Source organism: Vigna umbellata, chromosome 3 (genome assembly GCF_029865625.1).
Source record: "Vigna umbellata cultivar VRB3 chromosome 3, Vumbellata_1.0, whole genome shotgun sequence".
Taxonomy (NCBI): Eukaryota; Viridiplantae; Streptophyta; class Magnoliopsida; order Fabales; family Fabaceae; genus Vigna; species Vigna umbellata.
Window position 1 is genome coordinate 44,125,291 of NC_142167.1, and position 12,331 is coordinate 44,137,621.

At 39.9% G+C, this 12,331-nt stretch overlaps 1 pseudogene; it reads right to left on the minus strand.

Annotated features, from left to right (window-relative positions):
* Positions 1-395: 395 nt before the first annotated feature.
* On the minus strand, positions 396-1,709 carry LOC124848090 (aspartic proteinase CDR1 pseudogene; annotated as a pseudogene).
* Positions 1,710-12,331: the final 10,622 nt, after the last annotated feature.

The following is a 12,331-nucleotide window of genomic DNA, read 5'->3' on the forward strand; positions in this document are numbered from 1 at the left end:
GCTTCTTTTAATAAAGTTGTGAGCCTAAAAGCTAGTTTTTGGATAATTTTATGCGGTTTTAGGCATTGGTTGTCTTTATAACCGAGGTTATAGAGGTTTTATGTCTTGGTTCTCCTTGAATCAAGGTGTATAAGTTCGTTATAACTACAAAAATGTCACCGCGTTTTGATAGACTTCGATTTTGTGTAAACCGAAGTTTATTATGCAAGTTTAAAAGCGAATTTTGTATTAGTGAGAGTACCGAAAGGATTGACAGTTATGCATATATAGTTTATATGGAAATAATGAAAAATGCATGTTTAATAAAATTTGACAGGAATAGTTTATTTTTTATTGATAGAAGATAGAAGAGGATGAAGAGTGAGAAAACATGTTATTCTATTTGATTGAATTTTCTATAACTCGGAGGTACAATCTGTGTTGAGAAAGGTGACTGTGTTTTGTTGTGTGTCATAGCTAACCAAGATGTCCTGCTGTGCCAAATTCCCAAAAATGGCTTGAAAACCTGAACGGAAAGCCAAACATATGACAGTTTCCCTGACCTTGATAAAGGTGTTTACAGAATACAATTTCACAGCTCCACCACCTTTAAAATGTGCAAACACTGTTGGTATATGATATTCTTCACCAGCTGTAATTTCGTAGCACAACCTCAAACCTTTTAGTGGGCTATTAGTACGAGGTAAATTAACTGCATTTACCATTTCTCCTTCCAAACTTGAGTAAACCTCATCTGGCAAATAAGTGATCGCTGCCCCTGAGTCAAGAAAGATGTTTCCATATTCAATATCTCCGGGAAACTCTATTCTCTTGCTTCCCACACTGATTGCTTCCATCACCACGAAGTACATGGATGGCCGTACTTTGTTTATGATTAAAGGGGTTGAAACGGCACCTTCAACAACCTCACCAAGATCTCCAAAATGGAGATTACTAGGTTTTGCATTTCCTTCATACATTGGCGTCAAACAATAGGAAAACGTTCCACCTGTTTTAGGTTTTAACTGACCTGCAAGTGAGAGAGGTCCGTTTCCAAGGCCAACTATGCCAGAGCTTTGCTTACCAAAGATTCCAACGTTATTGTGTCCACATCCAATCACAGTTTTGGGAAATGCTACAGGAACATTTTTAGTACTGGAAGTTAGAGTAATGGTGTCCCAACTGAAATCTCCTTCTGAAGATGATCCATCACCGTAGGTCGCTTTATATGCACAGTGTTTTCTATTGTTAAAATTGCAAAAAGAATTTGTCCCACTCAGACATTCAGCAGCAACACAAGGGATACTACTGTATGTCCTTGAAGTTGAAGGATCAAATATGGGCCTGTCTTGTTTGTAACAGTTTTCACAAGGTTGACATTGCATCCAAATAAAGCTGGCACCAGTATCAACTATACCAAGGATTTGGACGGGTGGAGTTCCAACTGAATAGTTCACCAGGTATTCTCCTGAAACTGGTGTTACAGTGCCCTCGACATCGTTTGAGTCTAGTTTGAAGTAATTAGCACGATGGATGGAACGAAGAATGGCATTTTCAATTCGTTGGAAATGAGTTTCCGTGGGACGATAAAATGGTGATTTTGGTGAATCACGGTGGATCATCTCCACACTGAAACTGCTTTTAAGGGCTTTTGAGAAGGAAATGTTTTGAAGAAATATCAAGACTATGAGAAAAGATGAATAACGTACAACCATTGTCATCATGTACATGCGTAAGATTAGTTGATAAACAAACAACCGCTTCAAATGGATTTGTAATTGTTGTTGCCTTCTTATACAGTGACTGTGAAATTATCTGCAATAAATTTTATCAGTATTTACTACCTTATATCTGATATATTCTTGATCAGCATCAGCACCCATTTTTTACTATACATTTAGTCTTGATTTCAATAATTAATGAAAAATTTAACTTCTTGCAAAAATTCTTCCATGTTCTGATATGTTTCCAAGCTCGGTGCAGATGAAGGAAAAACCTAAACATTTATTATATATACCTTTATTGGAGATCTTGTGAACCAAAAGTAATATTAAAAGAATATCATGTTTATATTAGTAGGTGAAATTCAATTTGAACAACCTAACAATTTATTATATATGTATATACATATATATATTCCTTTTATGGTTGATGACATTTGTAGTAATAATTGCTTGCAACATTTTTTTGTTAATATAACACATATTCCTATTGTTAAAATATATAGTGTTTTAATTTGAAACGGTATGTATGAAAAAAGAATTATATAAAAATTTACTATTAATCTTAAATATGGATTACACACAGAATAAGCATTATAATTAACATGTATTGCTTTTTCCGCCATTTGTAGTAATTGAAAAACTCTGTCGAATGTTTTACTGACAAATATTAATTAGTCCTTAAAATTAATATTTTAGAAATAATTCTTTCTATGATATATGGCCAAGAGTGTTTCTTAAAAAGATTGAGTTTACAAATATATAAGAAAATTTCTTAATGGATTAATTTGATGGATTTTAATATATGAGAGGGTATGAAATTGTTGGTGTTCGATAGGAATATTAATAATAATAAAATATGAGTCAAATTCATAATATATATATATATATATATATATATATATATATATATATATATATATATATATATATGACTTGTAATAAAAAAAATTAAAATAACTGATTTATAAAAAAAATTTCAATTTTCTTATTTTTAATCAATCTATATGTTAGACTTATATTGGATTCTTAATAGCATCATAACATACTTTATCTTTATGGAAGAGTTCTGATGCATCAAATAATTTTGATTCCTGGATAAAATAAGTTACAACTCTCTTTTTTTTATTTGTTTTTTTTAACAAGACATATGTCTTGGGCTATTTGATCAACCAATATCATATTTTTTTTTCTTCGATTTTCTGACCAATCGAATCTAAAATGTTGATTAAAATTTTAAAACTTTCACTTCTTTTACCTTGTTTTTGATATATTTCGATTGTAAAATCAATATTTATCGTTAAAAATCATCGTTGTCGTTTTTCTTTTTCTAACCGATGTGATGTGTGTATCAATGTAAACAAATTTTTTATTTTTTATTTTACTTCTTTTGCATCTTTTTAGTTTATATATTAGTTTATATATCGCATGAATTTAAAAATAAAGTATAAGTTTTTATGTTTATTTGTTTGTGTTTGGGTTAATATTTATAAACACGATTTTAATGAGAAAGAAAATCTTAGAGAAATATATATGTAAAACTTAAACTTTTTTTTTATATATTTATGAGATTTTATTTATTTGTTATAGTTTTGTTTAGAAAGTTGTTTCGAAGTTTTATCACGGATTTTATTATTGAGAATTTATAATGTCTTTTTTTTATGAAAACATATTTTATTTAAAACTTCTATCTCTTTATTTCCAAGTTTTATTTAGGAAAGTGACATATATCATTTTGTTTTGTTTTATGCATTTTATTAATCAACTTCGTCGGTAAAGTGAGTATTTTTAGTAATATTATTAAGATAAAACGTTATAATAAAAGGTTGTCACATTTCTCATCTTGTTTTATAAGATTTGGAAACCATTGTAAATATCAGTTTATCATTATAGTATTTTAAAAGGATAATAAATCAATCTAATTATTTTTAGTAATTACAAAATAGATTAGGTACAACCAACCTGCCTTAACCTATTTCTTTTGGGGGTTGAGCTTCTTATTTGGAATTTTGTAACCCATCCTTTATCAAATAGGATTTTTGGAACAAAATTTTAAAATAAGATTTTTGAAATAAAATTTTAAAATGGAATTTCTAAATCAAACTTTTTAGAATATATGAAATATATTTTGGAATGAAATTTTCATAACAGAATTTTCAAAAGAAACTTTATATATTTGAGCTATTTTTCAAAATGAACTCTTCAAAACTTAAAAATGCATTCTAAAACATAATTTTCTGAACATTGTTTTCCAAAACGCTTTTGAAATCAAATTTCTAGAACGAGCTTCTTTTTTTTCTAAACAAGTTCTCTATACCTTTCAAAGAGTGCAGTGCTGAAAGAAGGCGAGATCACGGTAATACAAGTGGTAACATGGTATAATGAAAAAGAGGATATATATTTTAATTTGGTACAATTGGAATGTGTGCATATAGTAATCATCAAGGTGCATGAAGAAAACGCTATGTTAAGCCCGTCTAAATAAAATGTGATTGATGAGTTATGAAAAAATTTGTGACAGTTAAACTAAAGGGTGTTACTCCCTCCACCAGCATCCCTTCTCCCTCCACCTCCCCACAAATTTTGTAATGACAAAATTGCTCTTTTAATTTGTAAACTTTTTACTTTTAATCTTATTTTTTTACCAAACCCTACATCCCTCATTGTTACTCTCTCACGCACAGTCCCACTCCCTAGCCACACGCAGGCGTGCACATACACACCCGTACACGCACACAAACACGCACACGCATGCACACGCACGTACACGCACACACACACACACAAACGCACACACACACACGCATTCACACATACACACCCCCACATACACCCACACAAACCCACACCAACACCCACACACATACACACACACGCATCCATATACACGCACACGCACACACCAACACACACACACGCACAGACACACACACACCCACTCCCACCCATACCCACCCTTATCCACACCCAACAACCCACCCACACACACACGAATACACGTACATGCACACCCACACACACGCACAGACACACACACCCACACCCATCCACACACCCAACCACCCACCCACACACACGCACAGACACACACACCCACCCACACACACACACGAACACACGTACATGCACACCCACACACATACACAATCACACACACACGCACACACACTCACACACACACACATACACACACCACACACACACGCGCACGCGCACACACACATACACACACAGATACACACACACGCACACACATACACACACACCCACACACAACCACACCCACCCCCCTCCCCCCCACACACACACGCAGGCACAAAATCACACACACACACGCACATGCATAGACGCACATACATCCACCCTCATTCACACACACCCACACACACACATACACACGCAGACATACGCATACACACGCACACACACCCATCCTCATCCACATACACCCACACACGCAAACCCACGCGCACACACACACATGCCCACACAAACAACACACACACGTGCGCGCATATACACACCAACCCACACCCACCCTCACCCTCACACCCACCCATAAACACACACACACGCACGCACACACACCCACACACAAGCACACCCACCCATAAAGACACACATACACACGCAGACATAAACACACAAACACCTACCCTAACTTATAAACCCACCCACCTTCCCACCACACACCCACCCTAACCCACAAACCCACCCACCTTTCCACCACATACCCACACCGACACTCATCCTCACGCATACACACCCACACACATACACACACAGACACACGCACACGCACACACACAATTGCACACACACATGCACACGCATACATACACACACAAGCAAACGTACACACCCACACACGCACACGCACACGCACACACACGCACACCCACACACACACACACACATACACACACACGCACATGCACAGACGCACACATAACCACCCTCATCCACACACACCTAAACACACACAAACACACGCACACATACTCACTCTCATCCACATACACCCACACACCCACACACCCACCCACCCACACACACAAAGGCATGCACACGCACACACACACACACACCCACACATGCATACGCACACACAAACAAACACACACACATACACCCACCTTCCCACCCATCCACACACACATCTACCCATCCACACACACAAACACACACACACTCGTACAAACAAATACGCACGCGCACACATGCACACCCACACTCACACGCGCACTCACACTCACACACATAGAGAGACACACCTCCACACACACATACACACACACACCCCCACAAGCACACACACACACACCCACACGCACACAACACACACACACCCACACATGCATACGCATACACACACAAACACACACACACATCTTCCCACCCACCCACACACACACACCCACTCACGCACACGGAGTCACACACACACGCACACGCACAGGCTCACACACTCGCACGCACACACACACACACACCTACCCAACCACACACATAGAAACACACACACACATGCACACAAACACACCCACACACACAAACTCACGCTCACACCCACCCACCCTGAAACACACGCAGACACACGCACATGCACACACACACATGCACATGCTCCCACACACACAAAGACACACCCGCGCACACGCACACCCACCCACATACACACACAGACACATGCACACGCACACGCACATGCACACGCACACACACGAAGACATACACACACACAAACATACACATACACACGTAGACACACACAGACAAACACACACACGCACATCCACACACCCTCTTCCACAGACACCCACACACACACACACGCACATGCACACACGCACACACACACACCCTCATCCATACACACACACTCTCATCCATACACACCCACCTACCTTCCCACCCACACACACATACACCCACACACACGTACACACATTCAACCACACCGAACCACAAACGCACACAGGCACGCACGCACACACGGGCACGGACACACACACACACACACTCACACACACCGACACCCACACCCACACCTACCCTAACCCACACACACCCACACCTACCCTAACCCACACACACCCACACACTCACCCACCTTTCCACCCACCTACACACACCTACCCACACACATAGCCACATGCACACAGACAAATACACACACATATACGCACAAACTTACACAAGCACACACGCACACACACACAAGAACACACACATACAAAAACACGCACACACACACATGCATACACATACACACACAAACACACACACCCACCTTCTCACCCACCCCCACACACACCCACACAGACAAACACGCACACACGTAGACAGACAGACACACACACCCCCAAACACGCACACACACACACACACACACTCACACACATGGAGTCACACACACACGCACACGCACACGCACCCACACACACACATAAACACACACACACACACCTACCCAACCTTACATAGACGCACACACATACGCACACACACATACACACACCCTCACGCGCACACCCACACACCCATAAACAGACACACACGCACACCCATACACACACCTGCTCCTACGCACACAAACACACACCCACGCACGAACACACCCACCCACATACACACACAGGGACACGCATGCGCACACACACACGCACTCACACTCACACACACGCAAACCCACACACACACGCACACTTACACACAAACACCCACACACAACCACAAACCCACAAACACACATACACACACAAACACACATAGACACACACACGCACATGCACACATGCACACACACTCACCCTCTTCCATACACACCCACACACACACATGCACACACGCACACCCTCATCCATACATACCCACTCACCCACCTACCTTCCCACCCACACACACATACACCCACGCACAAACACACATAACCACACCCAACCACACACACACACATGTACACACACACATAGGCACGCACACGCACACACACACACACACACACCGACACCGACACCTACACCTATCCTAACCCACACCCACCCACCCACTTTTCCACCCACCCACACACACCTACCCAAACACACAGGCACACGTTAACACACACACATACACACACACACATGCACAGACACATACACACACACACACACACACACCCACACATGCAAACGCATACACACACAAACACACACACACACACACCCACCTTCCCACCCACCCACACACACATACACACCCACCCGTACAGACAAACACGCACACACACACCCCCATACACATTCACGCACACGGAGTCACACACACACACATGCACACGCTCACACACGCGTACGCACCCATACACACACACAAACACACACACACACTCACACACCTACCCAACCACACACAACCACACACAAACACAAACCCACAGACACACACATACACACGCAGACACACACACACACAGACACACACACACACACCCACCCTCTTCCATACACACCCACACACACATACACACACGCACACCCTCATCCATACATACCCACTCACCCACCCACCGTCCCACCCACAAACACATACACCCACGCACACACGCAGACACACACATACATCCACAAACACACCCACCCGTACAGACAAACACGCACACACACACCCACACACACATTCACGCACACAGAGTCACACACACACGCACATGCACACGCTCACACACGCGCACGCACCCACACACACACAGACCTTCCCACACACCTACCCAACCACACACACCGACACACACACACACGCACACACACAGTTCCACACACACACTCACCCACAAACACACACAGACACACGCACACAAACACACACCCACGCACACACACACACACACCCACGTACACACACAGACACACGCACACGCACAAACACACACACTCACACACACGCACACGCATACATGCACGCACACATACACACACACAAACACACACCCACACACACACATACACACGCAAACACACACAGACACACAGACACGCACGTGCAAAAACACACACACCCACCCTCTTCCAAACACACACACACACGCACATGCACACACGCGCACACACACACACCCTCATCCATACACACCCACTCACCCACCGACCTTCCCACCCACACACACATACACCCATGCACACACACACGCACACGCACACGCGCACACGCACACGCGCACACACACAACCTCACTCACACACACAGGCACGCACACACACAGGCACACACACACACACAACCACACCCACACACACACAGGCACAGGCACACACACACACACACAGGGCACGCACACACACACACACACACCGACACCCACACTTACACCTACCCTAACCCACACACACCCACACACCCACCCACACACACCTACCCACACACACAGGCACACGCACACACACACACTCACACATACGCACACATATACACACACACACACATGCGCAAGCACACACAACCGTCCGTACACACACAAACACACACACACAAACACCCACACGCACGCACACCCATACTCACGCACACCCACACACACACACGCCCACACACACATACTGACACACATACTCACACATGCACACTCACATAGACACACCCCCACACACACATACGTGCACACACACACACACACACACACCCACACACGCACATGCACACCCACACACGCATACGCACACATTACACATACACATTCACCCACCTTCCCACCCACCCACACACACAGACACAGAGACACACACACACACCCCCGCACACACACGCACACACACATACACACACACCCACAGACGCACACCCATACACGCACACACACACCCACTCTCACACACGCACACGCACACGCACACACACTTAAATACTTTAATTCATGTGAAGAATATAATAATGCTTTTCTATGTCTAAGAAAAGATTGTGATGAGTATTTATTCAAAGACACCCAAAAAGAATATTTGAAAATTTGTAAAAATGATGTTTTTTTTTTTAATTTACTAAAATTATTTTAAAAATATTGCTTAGATAGATAAGTTGTGTTCGGAAGTACGAATCTATATATACAAATAGTCTAAGGTATAATTTCATATTGTTTTTAAATGGATCAAGTGAAACTTGTAAAAAGAACTTCACTTCTTTGTTTTATTAAAATAGTATTATAAGTATACCTTCACTTTTTTATTTGTTTGAGAACTTCACATTTTTTTAATTAAAGTGTTTGAATTTAATGAAAAAAACTAAACTAAAAAAAATACAACTTTTTAACCTACCTAGTTCAAAATAAAACCAAGTAGTATCTTAATGTATATATACTTTTTCATTGCAAAATATACTTAATTTTTTCAAAACATTAACCTATTTTAATAAATTTCCAAAACAAAAACATTACATCCCTTTCATAAATCTTCCTAAAATCTTATGATTGTGGGGGTCTATGCTTTGTTATCGGAATTCCGAACCGACACTTAGCAAAAGAATCTTTGCATATCATAGCATGAATAATGAGGGGTCCTCTTGAAGAAAACTAGGTCATCTTTCTTAGCATTTTTCATCACTTCTCCATACAAATAAAAGGCATTAAATTGGACAGCAACACAATCCGAATCATGGAATGCACAAGCAACTTTCCCATGCCACCCATGCTACAAATTCTTATCCAATTCAATCATTCTCCAAACAATTCAAAGTCATATATTTTATAACAAAAATTAATAAACAAAGATCACTGTTGGATGTTTTCTTTTAGGTTGTTGTAAACTTCATTCCACTTATTGAATGTAGTTAATTCTGAATTATGGACACCTGGTCAGAAGATATTAATGGCAATCTTAGTGGTTTATATAACCTAGTAAACAGGATTGTGAGAGATTGTAAATAGAGACAACTTCTCTTTTCTGAATTAAAAATATTGAGTATATCACATCTAAATGGTAAGTTTTTTTTTGAGAATAATGAAGAATAATAATTAAGATAATAACACTACTGTAAAAGCAAATATGTATGTACCATCTTATAAGATCTTAGTGACGATTCTGAATTTTATTTTCATATTAATGTGTATATTATTAGGGTTTATTGTTAATGGGAAAATAATATAATATAATCAATATATCAGATAAAATTCTCTTAACTTGTTAGAATATATGAGAAATTTTTTTAACATGTAACAAATGAATAACAATAATAAATAATCAAAAGTCACGTATTAAAAATCACAAAGCCATATATTAAAGACACCAAAGTTTTTAGTGTGAAAAATTCCTCAATTCAAAAGTAGAACCATGTGTTGCGAACCTAGCAAAGTTTCGGCTCAATCCAATAGTGAATGAAGCTATTATCATTTTATCGAGACTATAGAGTGAAAAATTTTACATAATTGTTTTTTCTCTTTTTTTCTCTCCAAGCTGAATTTTTGCTCTCTATGTATAAACATATACCCTCTCTAATATGACTTCGGAGCCTCCTCACTTAATTTGAGTGAGTCAAAGATGTGTTGACCACAATGTTGGACTTTTTGGCATATTTGGGAGTCCAAACCCAACACATCTCCCACCTCACAACTATGCGGAGGTGACTATCAATCTGATGATCTCACAACCAGTCTTAAACTTTTGTCTCAGAAAATCCTTAGTCATCATATCAACACCATTCTCATCTGTACGAACCTTTTGCAGTTCCAACAACTTAGCATCTAAAACATCACGTATCTAATGATACATCACATTAATATGTTTGGATCTAGAATGGAAAGTTGAATTCTTACAAAGATGGATAACACTTTGACTATTAAGAAACAACGGATAATTATCCTACACAAAACCAAGATCATACAATAATTTCCTCAATCATAGCAACTCCTTGCATGCTTTAATATAGCAATGAACTTTGCCTTTACAGTAGACAATGTTATACACCTCTACAATCTTGATTGCCTAGCCATAATTCCCCTTGAATACTTAATCAAGTAACCCAAAGTGGACCTCTTGGAATCAATGTCTCCAGTCATATGTGAGTCGATGTAACACATCAAAGTAAGTTTATCACCTTCAAAACAAAGCTTCAAACCAATAGTACCACAAAGATACCTCAAAATACACTTCATATCATTCCAATGTTCTTTACATGAATTTGACAAAAAACGATTGACTATATAACAACATGTGCAATATCAGGTCTTGTACATACCATTGCATATATCAAACTATCCATCGCAGATGCATAAGGAACTCTGGTCATATATGTCTTCTTAGCTTCATTTGAATGACTATATTTAACACTTAGATTAAAATGAGTAGCAAGAGGAGTACTCACAACTTTAACATTTTCCATTTGGAATCTCTACAACACAACTTTAGCAAGAGGAGTACTCACAACTTTAGCACAATTATGATGGATGACATTTTCACCACAGTGAGAATATCTCATTAAAATCAACACCTTTTTTCTGTCTAAAGCCTTTCACCACTAATTTGGCCTTGTATCTTGGAAATGTAGAATTTGAATCTTGGAAATCCACCTGGTTTCCAAAGCCTTTTTTCCCTTAAGCAATTTTACTAAGTTATAAGTGTGACTATCATGCAAAGATTTCATCTTATCTTGCGTTGCATTCAACAACT